Source organism: Trichosurus vulpecula, chromosome 1, assembly GCF_011100635.1.
Source record: "Trichosurus vulpecula isolate mTriVul1 chromosome 1, mTriVul1.pri, whole genome shotgun sequence".
Classification (NCBI taxonomy): domain Eukaryota; kingdom Metazoa; phylum Chordata; class Mammalia; order Diprotodontia; family Phalangeridae; genus Trichosurus; species Trichosurus vulpecula.
Window position 1 is genome coordinate 472,437,651 of NC_050573.1, and position 19,477 is coordinate 472,457,127.

General features: G+C 36.3%; 1 pseudogene; it reads right to left on the reverse strand.

The window, feature by feature from the left end:
- Positions 1-9,131: 9,131 nt before the first annotated feature.
- LOC118834452 lies at positions 9,132-9,548 on the reverse strand (annotated as a pseudogene).
- Between the last annotated feature and the right edge of the window lie 9,929 nt (positions 9,549-19,477).

Genomic DNA, 19,477 nt, shown 5'->3' on the forward strand with positions numbered 1-19,477 from the left:
CTTATGAAGTCCATCTGCTCCTCATTTCTTATAGCACAATAGTATTCCAATACATTCATATGATTTGTTTAGCCATTCCCCAATTATTGGGAATCCCCTTGCTTTCCAATTCTTTGCTACCACAAAAAGAGCTGCCATAAATATTTTTGTGCCTACGGGGTCCTTTTCTCCCTTGTATGATCTCTTTGGCATACAGACCTAGAAATGGTATTGCTGGGTCAAAGGGTGTGCATATTTTTATTGCCCTTTAAGCATAGTTCCAAATTGCTCCCCAGAATTGTTGGATCAGTTCACAACTCCACCAACAATGCAATATTGTTCCAATTTTCCCACATCTTCTCCAGCATTTATCATTTTCTGGTTTGACGTTAGCCAATCTGACAAGAGAGATGTGGTACCTGAGAGTTGCTTTGATTTGCATTTCTCTAATCAATAATGACTTAGAGCATTTTTTCATATGACTGTAGATATCTTTAATTTCTTCCTCTGAAAACTGCCTGTTCTTATCCTTTGACCATTTATCAACTGGGGAATGACTTGTATTCTTATAAATTTGAATCAGTTCCCTGTATATTTTAGAGATGCTGAACTTCACTTCACAAAATATCTTTCATTTTAAACTAACATCTCTAATGGCCAAAAGAAAGTAAAAAAGCATACACAATGGCACATGAGCTATGGTTTTGACCAGATGCAGTTACTTTTTTTTCTATCTTGAACCCTTTCAGCTTTTTGCTAGTACAAATAGTATTGTTGTGAATAATTTGGTAGGTAGTAAAGTTGTTTTTTTTTCCCAGTGCATGGAATAGTCACATTTGTCACTTGACAATTCCCCAAACAAGTTAGGTTCTTTAATAATATCAAATATTAAAAGCTACACATATATTCAAACTGCAAACCAAAATTAAATTGATCCATATACTACAGGGTATTTGATCTTGGGTTTCTCCAATAAGCTAAGAAATCTAGGATATTTTTAAACAAACAATCAAGATTGAAAATGAACATATGGTCTTTGTCACTTAACCTCATATAGGGAAACCTAAAGGAAAAGGTGCCCATGAAAGTATCATCATTTGTTGTAGCAGTGACTAATTGATCTCATAGGATCATAAATCTAGAGCTGAAAGTGGTATTACAAGTTATCTAATCCAACCCAATTATTTTACATATAAGCCATCTGATACTCAAAGGTTAAGTGACTTCCCTAAGGTCCCATCACACAGGTAATAAATGGAAAAGCAAGGACTCAAATTCAAGTCTCATAACTTTTTAGTTTAAAGGGAAAGTTGAGCATCTATTTCTATTACACCACTCTACCTCCAAGAGGACCCCTGTAACAACAATGCTACTTGCCGCTACTGTGGCTGTTTAAGACCAATAACACCAGCGTACAGGAGGGCTGCTAGCACAGGTTCTTTGATCTGCTTTTCTAAGGAAAGCAACTTTAAGGGGTTTACTATCTCACTTTAATTAAACATAGATATATCATTCACTTAGTTCAGAGGGAAAAGTCAGTATCCTGAACTTCAGAGCAAATACAAACAGAAATTACAAACAGAGAAAATATAAACAGAGCAAAGAACACAAATCAACAGACAGGGTTCTAGCTGCCTGATCAAAGCTATCTATAAATAGGTACCAGACAGAGAAGCACCAACATCTGGGTTTTTCAAAGCTGGGGGGCTCCAATGGCTACCTAGAATCTCATCTGGTCAAATCACAAGACACTCTTCCAGTGAATGAGCCCCAAGCAAAATACTAACCTCAGAGTATATGTACCCTTTTTCAGGGCCCAAGAGCTTCACCCCTCCAGGGCTTCACATCTCTCCAAGGCTTCACACCTCTAGTGACCCAATTAGCAAAAGGGTGTAGGCCTTCCTACAAACAAAGGCAAGGCTCAATCAAAGGCATTTGGTTGCCTTAGTGCTAAGAAACACTCCAAAAGAAAAAAAAATTGAAAAGTCCAATTTTGCATGCCATTACAAACCCCCACCCCAAGCCCAAGTTGCATGAGCTTATATTAACTCCATATTCAGCCTCTAAGTGGAAATTGTATGATCCCCTAGGTCTATTGAAAGATGATCATCTCTCCTTCCTTGTTAAGGAAAGCAGAATGGACACAAACAAAAGCGACTTGTTTGCACAAATTATCAGAAGAGAGGTATGTAGTAGGCACCTTCTCCCTAAATCCAATTTTTGAGCAAGCTTGGTCTCCATTCCTCATAGCAACATGGAAGTTTAGGGTATGAAGGAGAGCATCTTCTGGTCACATATGATTTATTGCTGGGTTGAGTCTGCATGATTGTTGCTGAGCCAGCATTCCACAGATATACTAAATAGGTGATGTACTCTTTGCTTGCTCTCTTTCTTGACTTTGAAGAGTAAGAATGATTCTCTAATCTGCCTATAAGGCAGAGTGTGTGTGTGTGTGTTTCTGTATGTGTACATGTGTTTGCATGTGTGTAAGTTGATCCTTATCTCTATGCAACCATAATCCATGAACAAAATATCTTGCCTAGGCAAGCTGGGGTCTATAGTGAGGTCAGTACCCTTTTCCATCTTATTCCCTTTGCTACAGGGACATGCGAGAACTTCAAAGACCTAGAGTCTTGTGGTAACACTGGCAATATCTCCCACTACTCAATCTCGATTCTACAAAATTAAAAGAAATGTTATTGTATAATGGAATCAATTCATTGAAAATCAGAAGAAACATAGATTAGGAACAATATTTGCATTAATTATCTCTGATAAAAATTTGACACTCAAAATATGTAATTAATTGATTCAGTTATCAAGAGTATCTCCCCAATTGATAGATAATCAAAAACGAATGAAAAATCATCATTAATCATCTGAAAAAATATTCATAATCACCAAAACACACTGAAGCACATTAAAATTAGCCTGAAGCATCACTTTACATACAGCAAACTATCAAAATGGAAAAAGATGGGAGTTGTGGGGCAAGACAAGCATGCTAATTTACCACTGGAAGAATTATGTATTGGTTCAACTCTACTACAAAACAGTCTTGAATTATGAAAGAAAAGATACTAAACCATTTATGTTCTTTGATCCAAGGTTCTTGGATTATATTTCAGTTTACTGAAGAATTAAAAGATGCATATGCACAAAATATTCATAGCAAATAATTTGAGATAATAAAAACCTGCAGACAAAATTTTTGTTTTAATATCTCATGGAGGCAAAATAGTCTTACGTAATTTAAACATTTTCCCCTTGATATATAAAAGGTCTTCTCCCAGCTATTTCCAAGATTCTTTAAGTCCAAAGCTCTGGACATTGATGACAACTTTTTTGTGTTAGTGACATGAATTTAATTTACCTTTTACTGTGCCTTTTGTTTCAATTATGTAACAATTTTCTTGTGTGATTTTCTAAAGTATGTTTTTAAATTTATTTTACTTTATTTTATTGTGTCTTCTTCCCCTAAAAGGGCAATAAATCAAAGATCGCCTGTCTTCAAGAAGAATAGATTTGATTTGAAGATATCTGAGAAATTCTTTAATCCTCTACTGCTAGATTTTTATGATATTCTTCTATTTCAGAATTTTTCATCCCAAACATATGAATTCCCTTTTTAGATAATTTGTTGTTCTAGAGAGAGATAATCTATCATTTGCTTTGATATTTACTCTCTTATCTTTGTTTAATTCTTCTTTGCAAATTATTGTTTAGCCTTATGTCTTTTTTTATTCTTTTATCATTTGAAATATTCTGGCAGATCAGACAGTGATTTTATTATTTTCGGCACCTTTACTGCTGTGTTTGTGGCTCTTTTCTTCTAAGATTTTCAAATTTGATGCTTTCTTCTACATTATAGCATTTGTTCATTTTATTAGAGCCCTTGTCTGGCAATCCATTCTTGATTTTGAGACTATGGGCTTTTTACCTCATGAAGTTTTTCTTTTTTAAAAAATTTTCTATCCCCCTTTTATGTCTTTTACTCTATTTCACATATGTCTTGCTGTTTTAATGTGATGATGAAGGACTGAGCTTAGCAGTGACCTCTTATTTAGCCAACTTGTTCCATTTCACATAGATTTTTAGTGAAGCATTTGAACAAAGCCTGATTTTATCTTTGTGGAAAGATGTAGGTTAGTACACTTAGATTCAGGGATGGTCTATGTCAAAGGAAGAGTTTCCTAGAGGGATTTCCCAGTGATCAGTGTTTGAGGGCATTGAAAAAGTTATACATAAACATGGAAATGAAGGTGATATAAAATATAGAAAATTAATATTATTATTTAGTCTTGAGAAGAATGAGACAGCTATCTTCAGATATTTTAAGAGATGCAATGATGATTTGAATTGTTGAATTTGACCCCATAAAGCAGAAGTAGGAGAAAAGTGTGATACTTGAGAGGAGACAAAATTAGGTTTGGTAAAACTTCCTAACTGTTAGAGTTATCTAACTTTGGAATGGATTTTCTTAAGAGGGAAGCTCACAGTCTTCTAGCAAAGGCTAAATGATCATGTGTATGTTGTAGAAGGTATGTGATTTAGTTTCTGAAATTCTTTCCAACTCAGATTCTGTGATTCTGTAATTTACATTCCATTACTTTAATTTTAAGACTGCATCCTTTAAGGATTCCTATTTCCTTCCCCCATTTCCAAAATAAGAAAGCACTCTTCATACCTTAAGCAGAAAATAACAATCACCACCAGTATAAGGAATCCTCTTTTGTTGGAACTATTTAAGCAGGATTTGCTTAAAGAAACCAATAAAACAGCGACAACAACTTTATTTCCATGGAGCAAATGCCTTAACAATATCTGTTTCTCACTTCTCTGAAGGCCAAATCCATTATGGCCTAAAAACAGGGTTATATCCTAAATGGAGGACATGTGGTTGGGATTATACCTCAAGAACCATTTTTCAGCTTCATGCTGTGGAATGTATGTGAAGGTTGTTTTGGTTCTGAAGCCCCGTGGCAATTTGGTATCTATTCTTAAGAAAATGTGTACAGGTATAACGTAAATATAAGTGACATTAATTTCATTTTTCACATAGCGTATTAGTTTTAATGTTAACCCTGGAATTAAAATCAACATTTTTTAAATGCTTGGTATGTACAGAGCACTATCCTCAGAGTTAAGAGTGGTTGGCCTTTCCAGAAATCCTTCCAACCACAAAATACCAACTTTACAAGTGATAAGAATTAAGGAGCAGTTTCATTGCTTTACTATATTAGAGGAATAACACGATATATTATGAATAAGTGAACAAAGTTTGCAAAGTGTTTGATGTATATCATGTCTTCTAATTCTCATAACCACCATTTAAAGAAGGTACTACAAATACTGTAACCCTCAATTTTACAGATGAGGAAACAGAACTGGCTGGGGTCAAGTAGCTAGTAAATTATTCAAAGTAGGATTTGAACTCAGAACTTCCAGTTTCTGAGTCTAATACTCTATCAACAAAGCTACACTGCTTTTTGATGTAAACTTCTGCTAATAAGATGAAACACTATTAGTTAAGGACCATATCCTCTTTTGGGCGGCAACTGAAGATGCAAGATATCTGCCTGTTACCTCTTGAATAATGTCATCTGTGGCAGAACAAATGGAAATTATGCAGCCATTATCTGTCTTAATAGTTTCTCTTTTAGAAAACAAAACAAAATAAAAACAAACTACCATCTGGATGTGGAAATACACTTGATTATATATTTACATGCTGTTTAGCATTTATATAGTGCTTTTACAATCATTAGTCTGTCTGCTTCTAAGCTAAGAAATAAGTATATAATCATTCTCCATTTTGTAAAAGAAGAAAGTTTGCACTCAATGAAGTTTATAACAAACACTCATTATGTGCCTGCTATGTGAAAAGCAGAGAGTGGGCATACAAAAAAAAATTCCAAACAATATTCCCTACAATCTAGGGGTAGGATTAAAGGAGAAGGTAAGAGCATGAACACATAGCACCACTTAGCGATGCTAGAATTTTCTTGTGCACATGTGTGTATGTATGTGTGTGTATATATATATATATATGTGTGTGTGTGTGCATGTGTATAGATATAAATGTGTGTATGTATGTATATGTGTGTGTGTATATATATACATATATATATATGTATGTGTGTGTGTGTGTGTGTGTGTATGTGTATATGTATGTATATGTGCCCAAAGACATATTTTAATAAAGGCCAAATTCCATGTGACATTCTACTGATTACTATTTTTAAAAATAGAAGTTTATGGTTATAGAAGCTGCCCTTCAGAAGTTCATAATCTAAACTCAAAAGAACAATGGATAGTTGTAATAGTGAAAATCCTTCTGCTGTCTTTCCATCCGTAGGAAATGTACTTAGAGTTGTCTTGGTTCTTCCAAGTCACATAAGTAAAGATAATATTGCATTCAGCGCTGAAGCAAAGTGAAGTCAGGGAGTTAATTCAATTATCTCAATAATTCAGGTGAAGAGAATTTTTTATTTGGCAAAGTTATTTATTGTTATTTGTTGAGGTTATTTATTGCTCATAAAATTCACCAGATAATTGAGGTTTTCCCTCCTAGTCTGACTTCCCTTTGAGAAGACTCCCAATTTATTTGAATATTTCTTGTTTGTATATTGCTTTTTTTTATATTGTCTCCCTCAATAGACTATCAATTCCTTGAGAGAAATGACTTTTTTGTGTGATGGAGGGAGAAGAAGCCTTCTTTTTATCTCCAAAGCCTCAGCAGAATATCTGTACATAATAGGTACCTAAAAAAAGTTGTCGACTAACAAAACTCCTTAATAGGGGAGAGAAAGATACAGAGGGAGACAGAAAGATGTAGACAAAGAGACAGAGAGACAGAGACAGACAGACATAATGATACAGAGGCAAATTTTTAATTTGTAAGTTAATTTAATAAATATTAAAACTTCATTTTTCTTTTACCTAAGTTGAAATAATCATCTTGAGTGTAAAAAAGGCTGAGAAAAGAAAACAGGAATTTTCTAGTTGTATAAATGAGTTGTAATTTTCTTCCTTTATAACTAAGGCTATATAGTTACAAAACAATTGGCTGGACTTCAAGCTTTAGTTTGTTGCCACAGAAAAATATTGGTTTGGGCAAAGGGCTAAACTGGGTTTGAGCCTTATTACAAAGATACAGACTAGCTCTCTGATTTTATTGGCAAACGGAATTTCAAGCAAGGAAACTCCCTCTACCCATGCAAATCAGCACCTTCTCTGAAGTTAATAGCCTTAGTGAGTCGCATCCATAATGGAGATGTTAAGAGCCTTGTCTATATCCATGACGACAGAGCTTCTTAGAGTTGGACTCAAATACAGGACTTACTTCCTTGCCTGATGTCTATTACATCACATTGTCTCTCCTTAGTCTTATTAATATTCTTTAATGAACTAGACTTCTGTACCTACTATTCCACTGAAAGAAAAGATCACCAATGTTCTTCTGATCACTAAATAAAATGACTTTTTATTACTTCTCAACTTCCTTGACTTCTCTTTAGCATGTGAAACAATTGAACCTTGGGTCGTTCTTGAAACTCCCTACTTCTCAGCCTTCTGTGACACTATACAGTACCCCACAAGAAAAACATGGTTGTGTAAAATCTAGTTAAGCTATACATAAAAAGTTATTGACTTTCATTACCTTCAGTCCTCTCACTGCTCAAGCCTTTGTAATCTGGTTTCAGACTTCCTCAGTCAACCAAAACTTTCAGCCAACATATCAATGATAACTTAATTGCAAAATCTACTAGTTTTTTCTTAACTTTCATCTTTTTTGACCTCTGCAACATTAGCCACTGTTATTTACATTCTCCGCCTTGGTACTCTCTTCTTTCGGGATTATTGTTACCTTATTTTCACTTAATTTTATCCAACATATCTAATCTCAGCATTCTTTGCTAGGTACGTCATAGTTTGTACTTTCCCCTGAACCATGGGTGGCTTTGTGCTAGGTCCTCTTTTCTTTTTCATTTATATTATCTTCCTTGATGACCTAATTAGCTCCAATGGTTTCACCTATAATCTCTATGAAAAGTTTTCCCAAATTTATATATAAAGCCCTAATCTTCCCTCCCCTCCCCTCCCCTCTTCTCTCCTCTCCTCTTCTTCTCTTCCTTTCCCTTCCAGTTAAAGTCGTAATGGACTTACATTTGCAAGGAAAGATAAGAACACCCTTTTTTCTCAATTAGAGAGAAAGGAAGAATCAAATGTGATGGGATGGTGAAACTGGCATAAGAAAAAAGACTAAACTGTCCAACCCCGCCACCTCCATTTTTTTCCTTCTGTTTTCTCTGTCAATGGCTTCTAGACAGGAAAGGAAGAATAAATGTGGCTAGTATGGAACTGATAGCCAAAATAAATATGAATATTGTAAGAGAGCACTTAGCTGATCTTACTATCAAAGACATCCAAATGACACAGTGGATAGAGTGTCTGGCCTGAAGTCAGGAAGAACTGGGACCCTGAACAAGTCACTTAACTTGTTTGCTTCAATTTTCTCATCTTTAAAATGGGGATAATAATAGCACTCTGCATCCCACGGTTGTTATGAGGATCTAATGAGATAATTATAAAGGGCATTGCATAGGTCCTGGAACATCAAAAGTGCTAGATAACTGTCATCCTCATCATTAATCGAATTAATGTTATCTCCAGGTATTGAAAGTACTGATAGATGTAATTGCTTAATTACATAATGTGGAATTATCAAAGATAATACATTATTCCAAACTACTCTTTTTTTCTTCTTCCTTTTTTCCTGATAAGTTTACTAAACTATCAGATTAAAATATAGTGCAAACAATTAATCAGCAAGCATTTATTAAGCACTTAGTATATGCAGGGGTGAGGAACCTGTGGCTGCAATGCCCTCTAGGTCTGCAGGTGCAGCTCTTTTACTGAATCCAAACTACAAGCACAAATCCCCTTGATAAAAGGATTTGTTCTGTGAACTTGGTCTCAGTCAAAGGGCTGCACCCGTGGACCTGGAAGGCCATATATGGCCTCGAGGCCATAGGTTCCTCATCCCTTTGTCAGGCACTGTGCTAAGTTGCAGATACAAAGAAAGGTAAAAAATAGTCTTTGCCCTCAAAGAGCTTGAATTTTTTTTTGGTTCAAGTTTTATTCGAGATCATATACAAAAAGTTTCCAGACCCAAGAGCGTTTAATCCTCCTCCTCTTCCTCTTCTTCATCCTGGTTGATCTGGAAGTACCGTAATTCGTAACTCTCCTTGCTATTGGCCACCACCCGAAGCCAATCTCGAAGACTGTTCTTCTTTAAGTATTTCTTTGTCAGGTACTTCAAATACCTTTTAGAAAACGGCACCTCTGACGTCACGGTGATCTTGCTCTTGCTTCTCTCAATGGTCACAACTCCGCCCCCGAGGTTGCCAGCTTTTCCATTAACTTTGATTCGTTCTTGTAAGAACTGCTCAAAATTAGCTGCATCCATAATCCCATCTTCCACAGAATGGGTACAATCCAGGGTAAATTTGAGGACTTGCTTTTTTTTTGCCGCCCTTCATCACAGATTTCTCCACGGGCGCCATGGCAATAGAGGAGCCAGAAAGGGGAAAGAGCTTGAATTTTAATGGAGGTGTTGTCATGTAAATCATTAGGTACATAAAAAACTATTTAAAGTGAAATAAGCAGAACCCAGGGAACATCACATGCAGTAACAGCAATATTGTACAATGATCAAATGTAATTTACTTAGCTTTTTTCAGCAATACAAAGACCCAAGACAATTCCAAAGGACTCATAATGAAAAAAGTTGTCCACTTCCAGAGAAAGAAGTGATGGAGTCTGAATGCAGATTGAAGCATACTGTTTTCCACTTTACTTTTTTCATGTTTTTCAGTCTGTGTTTTCTTTCATAACATGACCAACATGGAAATATGTTTTATGTGATTGCACATATATAACTTATATCAAATTACTTACCATTTTAGGGAGAGGGAAAGGAGGGAGAAACATTTGGAACTTAAATTTTTAAAAAATGAATGCTAAAAATTGTCTTTGCATGTAATTAGAAAAATAAAATACTATTTAAACAGAAGTATGGTTTGCATGATTGCATATGCATAGCCTACATCAAATTGCTTACCATCTCAGGGAGGCAGGGAGAGAATTTGGAACTCAAATTAAAAAAAAATGTTAAAAATCTTTTTTATATTCAGTTGGAAAAAATGAATATTATTTTTTAAGAAGAATAGCTGAAAGGTTACCTTCAAGGAGAAGGCTCTAGCTGCTTGGTGAACTGAGAAAAGTTGCTTGCAGGAGGTCAACAGACTTGAATCTTGAAGGAATTGAAGGAATCTTGAAGGACTCTAAGAGATGGAATTGCAGTGGGGAGAGCATTCCAGGTATAGGTATAGGGTCAGTGAAAAGGCAAGGAAATGGGATATGGAGTGTCATCTGGAAGACAGAACAGCTGGGTCTAGATGGCAGGATTGTAGAGTAAACACTGTAAAGAGGCCAAGTATAAGAAGACTAGAAAAGCAGGAAGGGAGGACATTATATTTGATCTTGTAGGAGGGAGCCGTGGGAGTTTATTGAGTGTGTGTGTGGAGGGGTGTGAGTGCATGTGGATGTGTGTGTGTGTGTGTGTGTGTGTGTGTGTGTGTGTGTGCGTGTGTGTGTTTTAGGGAGTATAACATGGTCAGATGAGACAGGTGGCTCAATGTATAGAACACTGGTAGAGTCAAGTAAACCTGAGTTTGAATCTGACTTCAGATACTAGTTATGACAACCTCTATTTGCCTTGATCCACTATAGAAGGAAATGGCAAACCTCTCCAGTACCTTTGCCAAGAAAACCTTATAATTGGGTCTTGAAGATTTGGACACAACTGAATAACACCAAACATGGTCAGACCTATGCTTTAGGAAAAATATTTAGCAGTTAATTGGAGGATGGATTGTAATGAGGAGAGACTTCATTCATGGATAAAAATTACTAGGTCTGTTTCCAAAAATCATTAGGGAAAAAGTAAAAAAAAATCTATATGTTCTAAGATGTTTATAGCGGTTCTCTTTGTGTGGCAAAGAACTAGGAATTGTAGGGATGCCTATCACTTGGGGAATGGCTGAACAAGTTGTGGTATATGATTGTGATGGAATACTAAGTGCTATAAGACATTATGAGCTCAACAACCTTAGAAAAACATAGAAAGACTTGCTTGAAATAATGAAGTGTGAAATGAGCAAAACCAAGAGAACAGTAAATACAGTAACAGCAATGTTTTTTTTGTTTTTTTTTTTTTTTTTTGAGCAGGGGAAGTCAGGGCAATTGGAGTTAAGTGGCTTGCCCAAGGTCACACAGCTAGTAAGTGTGTCAAGTGCCTGAGGCTGGATTTGAACTCAGGTCCTCCTGACCCTAGGGCCGGTGCTCTACTGACTGTGCCAGCTAAGTGCCCCAGCAATATTGTTTTTAAAATTACTGAATGAATAAGTCATTTTGACTATTATAAATACCCAAATTAACTATAAAGGACATATGAAGAAAGATGCTGTCTGCATCCAGAGAAAGAACTGTTAAATAGAAATATGTATAGAGTATATATAAACACCTATTTGTGTCTACTGGTAGCCATGTCTAGGGTTGGGAGGGAGAAAAAAAAAGAAATTTACATGATAACTCAATTATATATTTAAAAGTAATAGCAAGTTGTGCATAATAGATTTGCAGTTTCATGTGCAATCATCTTTTTTTATTATACTATGTCATGAAAAAAAGACTAGCTATTATTTATATAGTGATTTAGGGTTTGCAAAGTGATTTACAAAAGTTATTTAATTTGATCTCACTAATTATATGAAAACTGCATTGAAATTTTCTTTAAAAAAGGCCACTACAATAGTTCCATGAGCAGAGAAATAGGTTATGTGTACAAAAGACATCGGAAAGGTAGAAACAAGATTTGGTAAGTGATTATGTATGTAGATTGAGTAAAAATGAGGCAAAAGATTGGCATGTCGCAAACCTGAGTGACTAGAAGTCCTGTGGTAACCTTGAGAATAAAGAAGTTAAGAGGAAGGGAGGGTTTCTGGGCAAAGAAAAGTGGTTTCTTTTTTTTATCCTTTAGATATGGGTTAGTTTAAATTTCTCCTTAAGTTCCTTTCAACTCTGAAATTATGTGAATGAAATGGCCTCTAAGGTTCCTTCCAGTCTCAAAGCACTGATTCTATGAACTCAAGGGATGATAACCCACTGAAGGACAAAAGAAATCCTAAGTCATGCCCTGACTGACCAAGAGATATGCACCTTACGAGTTGCTTAGACACTGAAGGTCTGAACTAAATATGAAATTAGTTTCTTGCCATTGGAGGCAATTATGGTCCTCTTTAGCTATTTTCAATCCCTCTTTTACTCTTCCACTTCCCCATCTAATACTTGCTCCACCCAACACAAATCCAGAAGGCAGAAATAATGAATCTTGAACTTGTGAACCTTAAAACTGGACCAAAATATTCACCTCTTTATTATACTAAAACCAGAATTGTGGAAGTTGTAGAAGGATTTGTAAAATGTCTGCACCTTATGGTTTCGCAAGGTATCTTCTACATTACGTGTGTGAGTTGATGATAAGAGCATTTCTAAAACAAAACAAAACACACAAAAATCAAGCCTAAGTTTAGCAGACCTAGAAATAATCTGATTTTTTTTAGTAAGAGGATTTGAGATTTCACATTGCATGTAGGATATACACATGAATGACAATCTTCTCAATGTTGTTCACACACTTCCTCTCCCATATCAGCAAATTACATCTAGCCCTTTTCAAACTGTAGAAATTAACTTTGCAAATGAAAATTTATATAAAAAGCACCAAAGTAAAATGAAGGTCACTGGTACAAGTCTGAGCAATGAGAGAATGATTGCTTTCACATCAAAAATAATGTATCTTCTTTATTTTTCTCTCAGTAATTGCATTCTGTAAGATATTTCCATGATTCCTATCCTTCCCCTTTGTGACATTTTTTTGATTTGTTTGAAGGCATGATTTATTTCAGGAAAAAAAGGATTCCTAAAACAGAGAACTGCACAGAATTGATCATGTAATAAAATCTCAGATATATTTTTTCTTGGATAAGTTTTAAAAGGGCACATGCAAAATTCATAATGTAATAAACCAACTATCAGGAGAAACATTTAAAAAGTTTGTCAAAGTAATTAATTTTACTTTAGATCAGGTCTTCATTTTGACTATGAATGAACCAAAACAACATATGTTAGACTGTAAACAAAAATAGATTGAATTCTAATTTCTGAAATTTAGTTTGAGAAGGAAAGAAAGAGGAAAAAAGAGACAGAAAGAAGGAAGGAAAGGAGAGGATGAAAAGAGAAAGGAAGGAAGAAAAAGAAGGAATGAAGAATGAAAGAAAACTTATTTTTCAAATATTATATCAGTGAATAAAAATGAAATTTTCCCTTATTGTAATCATTTTTGTAATTATTTGCCCTTTTCTGTCTTATTTTCAACACAATGAAGGTAAGGAAAAATATTGTTTTTATTTAACTGAGTTGTTCCTTTCCATAAATTATCTTGTCTACTGCAGAACTGTTACTGTTGATATGACTAAAATAACACTTTAAAAAAATGACAGATGATACCTTCAAGAACACTCTGGTCACATTTTCCACATCATTGTGTGGACTCAACAAATTTATGTAGTTGAATGGAATTACAAAATAATGGAATTGAACTAGACAGTCTCCAACTTCCATTTCCAAATTGAAAATTTTGTTTCAAGATAATGCTATGTAATATCATATATTCTGTAACCACTTTATATTCAAGTGCTTAATGCTTCAACCACTAAAACTGGTTGGCAAAAAAAAACAAATTAAAAAAAAAACCAAAAACTGGTCAGACCCAGAAGGACTAAGAAATCCTGAACTCCATACATATCATATTCAGCCACTTACCACGTGCTGTCAGTTCTACTTCTGCAATAGCTCTTTTGCCAGATGTTTTCAGCCATGCCATCTACACTTCACTAAGGCTATTATTTCCATTTCCTCTCCATCTGAGAATGTGAATCTGTCCCAATCCATGGTTTCATTGATTCAGAGAACTCTTAGTGGAATAATTATCTCAAGAATGTATCTGCAAATAATTTTCAATTTATAGGTAATTGACTGAGGTACTAGCAGGTTAAATGACTTGACCAGGATTACACATCCAGTATGTGTCAGAATATATGTTGAACCTATGTCTTTCCCACTTAAGGCCAACTCTCTAACCACTATACCGCATTTTCTCTCAATTAACTATATATGTACACATATATGCACATACATATTTGTGTATATATATATATATGTATATATGAATTATAGAGATAGAGACTATATTGTGATTTCATTGGTCCAGGAAATTCCCAATTAAGAGAATTATTTCTAGCAATTCAAATTGGCACCTACGCTACAACTTAGAGTCTCAGAGAGTTGCCCAGAGAATTGAGAAGTTAAGTAACTTGCCTTGGGTGACACAGACACTATAGACAGGGTTTGAACCCACATATCTCTGGCTCAGTGTTTTTCTCTGTTCACTACAACAGGCTGGCCCTATAATAAAGTGTAGTCAAAGTATATTCATAAAAGAGATGTATTCAAAGTATATTCATGAAGGAGGTGGCACATGAGTTAAACCTTGAAGGAAACTAGGTATTTATTTCAAGAGTAGGAGGTGAGATGGGAATATATTTCAGGCCCAGGGCAGCATATGCAAAATGCACTGAGGTGAGAGATTGAATGCCATGTATTAAGAACTCAATAGTAGGCCAGTTTGACAGAAATATGGAGTGTGTGAAGGAGGGTACTTTGCAATAATCTTGAAAACATAGTCTGGTGCCAGTCTGTGAAACCCTTTAAATGTCAAACAGAAGAATTTACATTTGATCCTAAAGACATTTGGGAGCCTGTTGAATTTCTGTCCATACTATAAAGCCCAATTCAAATGCCTTCTCTTGCATGAAGCCTCCATGAATCCTGGAATCCATAATGACCTCCCCCCTCAGACTCTACATAGTACTTTGATTCATAAATTTTTAATGCATTTATCATGCAATATTGTATATAAGGTATCCCAAAAGCTCTAGTAATTCAACTCTGCACAAAGACTTTGGGGATGTTCTACATTATGGACAGCTGTGTTCAATTTAATGCAACAAATATTTTATTTTGCTGAATGTGTGCAAGATACTAGGCATTGACAATACAGAGATTCAAAAAAAATCACGATCTGTTTTCTAAAGGAAATTAAGGTTATGTATAAAAATAAGCACATTTCAAGATAGAATGTGATGGGAACAAAGAAGAGGTCAAACAAAATATTCCAGAAGAATGTAAACAAGTAGAGATTGATCCTTTGTATCTGTGAGCACAAAAAAAGATTTCACGGAAAAGTTGTGGCATCTGCTTTGACCCCTGAAAGAAGAAAAATATTTTGTAGGGTGGGAGTGACTGGGGGTGCATTCTAGGTATGGAGAGGGGGTAGGCAGGGTTGCCTGTCCACAAATGCAGGAGAGTAAAATATATAGCTGGTTATCTCTTTGGGTTAAAATGCAGAGGACATGAAAGGGAGTAATGTGAAATACCATAAGAAATTTATGTTGAAGTCAAATTGTATAGCTTAAATGACACATTAAGGAGATTTTATTTTATCCTAGAGGCTTTTGAATGGACTAGTGATGTGTTCAAACCTGTGCATTGAGGGGATGATTTTTGTAGCTGTGTCAAGGGTGGACTGGAAGAATGAAAGACCAGAGATTTGGAAGGGATGGAATAGAATGGAGAAAGGAGGATGAGTGGAAACAAGTAGACAGGTTGAATTAGCAAGCACCCTAGCACACCCAGGATGGGCTGCTAGAATAGGTCCTTTGATCTGCTTTTATAAAGGGGTTAACAACTGAACAATGCAGATGTTTATTCTATCTAACCTTCTCACAAGTGTTGTTGAGCACCAACTCCTACAGCATTCCCTAATCACCCTTCTAGCAGAGGCTGGTGAGAAGGGGGTGGGGCTACTCCCCCTGTGTCTCAATGAGGTCAATAGAAACAGGCACAACTTGTGCAACCCCTAAATCCCCTCAAGCCTCAATGGGGGCAAGTTGAGGCAAAGACAGATTCCCTCCAAATCTTGGTGGCGGCCAGTCAAAGCACACACAGCATCTTAGCTCGTGCATTTCAACCCTAAAGGTTTCCCACTCACTGACCAGTGCCCACCTGCTTTATACTTATTGTCCACCCCTCCAAGGTCCTAACCTTTACAATCTAAACAGGTGACACCTGACTCTTACAATCTACAGGGGTTGTGGTGATGTTTTGAACCATATAACTCATATCCAACACCTGGGAACAAGAGATTGTTATGGCAATGGATCCTGGAAAACCAAACTCCACTTATGCTTACACAGGTATGAGCATATAATGTTGTAGAGATAGAAATAGATGGAATTAGAAATTGTGTTGAGGAAGATGGGAAGATGGCAGGTTTTTAAGGCCATGTTTTTGCCTTTCTTTGTATCCCCAGTACTTAGCAAAACACTGAATTCCTAGTACATGCTTAATGATTGTTTGGTGACTGACTGACTGAAAGTCATGGCTATGTTAAGTTTTGAAAGTTTGAGTGTTCTTTCTGTCTCTATAATTCTATCAACATAAATAAAATAGTTTGAAACAGCAGAGATTTAGAGGTGTGTGTGTGTGTCTGTCTGTCTGTGTGTGTGTTGCATGGGCAGGGAGTGTGGCAAGGAGTGGAGGAGAGTTCAATTTTGAAAATGTTGAATTTGAGGTACTGGGAAGAAATTAGGTGAAGATAAACCAATAGGTAATTCGAAATGCAGGACTAGAGCTCAAACCAGAGCATATGGCTCAACCTAGGTTTGGGAGTCACCTGTATAGAGGTGATGACTGAACTCATAGAAGCAGAAGTAAATACCAAGGGAGAGACTAGAAAGAGAGATGATCTGATCTAGCACAGAGCTTCATGCTATAGGTTGAAATTAGGAAATCCACATTTAGGTGGAATAAGAAGGGGATGATAACAGTGAAGAAGACTGGGAAGAAAAAAATGCTTTTGTGCTATACTGTAAGCTACTTTAGGGTGGGGTCTGTGGGTTCTAAACTTCATATATCTGCCAGTTCTTAGCACAGGGCCCTTCACATTAAACTTGAGCACTTATTAATAAATCTTCTCTGCATTTTACTGTCTGATACTCTAAGAAATGATTTGCCTTCAAATCACCTTCCAAGAAAAATTCTGCTGTTAAACATAGAATTCCCAATGAAAATAGATTACACTAAGGTTTCATTTTGTAAATTTCATGAGATATTCAAAATGTATTTGAGGAGAAAATAATATAGTTAATTATAATTACTGAAATTCACACAAAAATTTAAAACCATTAGGAATCTATTGTTGGACTGACATTTATTTGTTAAGTACATATAATCTATATGTTTCTTGAAGTTGAGGCTATTTCCTTTTAATTTTTGTATCCCCAACACCTATTATAGTGCCTTGCACGTTTTGAGGGGAGAGGAGGAAATTTTGATCTAAATCTGTGATCTTATTTCATTGATTGGTAGAATTTCCATTATGGAAATGTCCTCCACTGATGCAGACTTGTTAGTATGACCCTCCCATCGCAACCCCATACACACATACATACACATGTGTTAAATAACTAACCAAAAGTTTACGTTGCTTGTATGAAAAAAGGAAGAATGAATTATTAAGTGCTGTGTATGAAGTACTGTGATAAGCACTGAGAATATAAATAGAGAACAAAGTCCCTGCTTCCAAGGAGTTCACATTCTAACACAGCACACATGGGAGGTTTTAGCTGAGAGTTAAATGGAAACATCCCAAGGTTCTTAGGGTGTAGCAACAAAACTGGTAAATTAGTGTGCCTGCCTTGAGATTGCCAGAAGGTTAGGGATGGCTGGCCACTTTCTACACTGGAATTACCTCCACAGGTGAGAGCTGTGTGGGATGGGCTGGAGGTAGGAGCCATGGTTTGGCAGGATGATACCATTCCCAGGGCTCCTAGAACTATCTAATTGTTGAAGGCAGTTGCCCAGAAGTTTTTGAGTCAGTATTGAGAATGGCAGGCCCTTTTTCTACAGTGTTTTTCCCTTCATTGATAGCATTAGGCTTGAGGTAAAAACAGATCTAGTGTTTTAGGGGACACAGCCATTGTCAAGACTCTTGGGTTCAGGTTCCTGACTATCTCCAGCAAGGTTCAAGGGGAGAACGAATGCGGTGGTCAAGATGGTGATAGTGGTGATGATAGTGGTTAGACACGTCCGGTACATATGCTGCCTCCCATCCCCCATCTTCTATCCCCTGCTGCTTCATCTAGGCTGGCTCATCAGTCCTGACTCATCAGGCCATGACTTGGTAGTTTGTCCAGATGGCCAGTCCCTTCTTCACAAGAGCTAAATTCCCAGATAAAGGCTGTATGAATTGGATTGAAAACAGGACTAGTATGTTGTAGAACCAATACAATACTCATAGCTCTTATGGCAGCTGTAAATATGCTGTCATAGTTCTGAGTCACAAAATATAACAGACTCTCTTCATTGAAGGCAGAATCAAAACATTTATTCAAACACCAGAAAGTCAAATCCCAGTACCAGAAAGCCAAATCCATCATAGCAACAAAGAAACCTATACACATTAGTAATACAGGGGGCACCACCATCCCCAAGCCTTCTTTCTGTTGGGCCTTTTCACAAACCAAGCTCCCTTAGGCAAAATACTCCTCTCTCACCCACCCTAGCTGCTGCTCTCTCTGCCTCCTCTCTCTCTCCCCCAGCTGCAACTCCCTCCCACTTCCTGCTCCACCCATTCAGCAAGCTCTTCCCACCACAGGCTCATGTGCCTCAGGCCTCCATGTGACCCAGGCAGGTCACATGGGCCTTTTAATGGATTGGAAAGATCTTCCTATTTACATTACCATTGCATATATGTGTAGATGAGGGGGATACTCTCAGGGCTCTCATGCATATTTTGTATGAATCAAGGCAGAATGTGAACCTAGGCCTTCCTCACTCCAAAGTTTGCCCTCCACACACTAGATCATATGTTAGGTACTTAAAATGATGAAACTGAACTAGATGATCTTATGACATTAAATAAGGAATTGCTATGATAGACATTAGCTCTAGGAAGATGAAAAATGGCAGTCACTGCACTCAAAGATTTTAAAATCTTGGAGAGAGTGGAAATAAGATATGTACACAAGTAAGTATCACAAAATTTAAAATATTATTGAATACCTAAAGATACAATAGAGTTATAAATATACCTTGCTAGGCAGATCAGGAAATCTTAATAGAGTCTTGGAATAGAAGAAGTATAGAGATGGGTAGCAGGTTCTGAGGTCTATTTTATCCATGATGTGGGAAGGGGGGAGTTCTATATTGGGTATATTGATTTAAATGTGTTGGCATTACATTAACATGA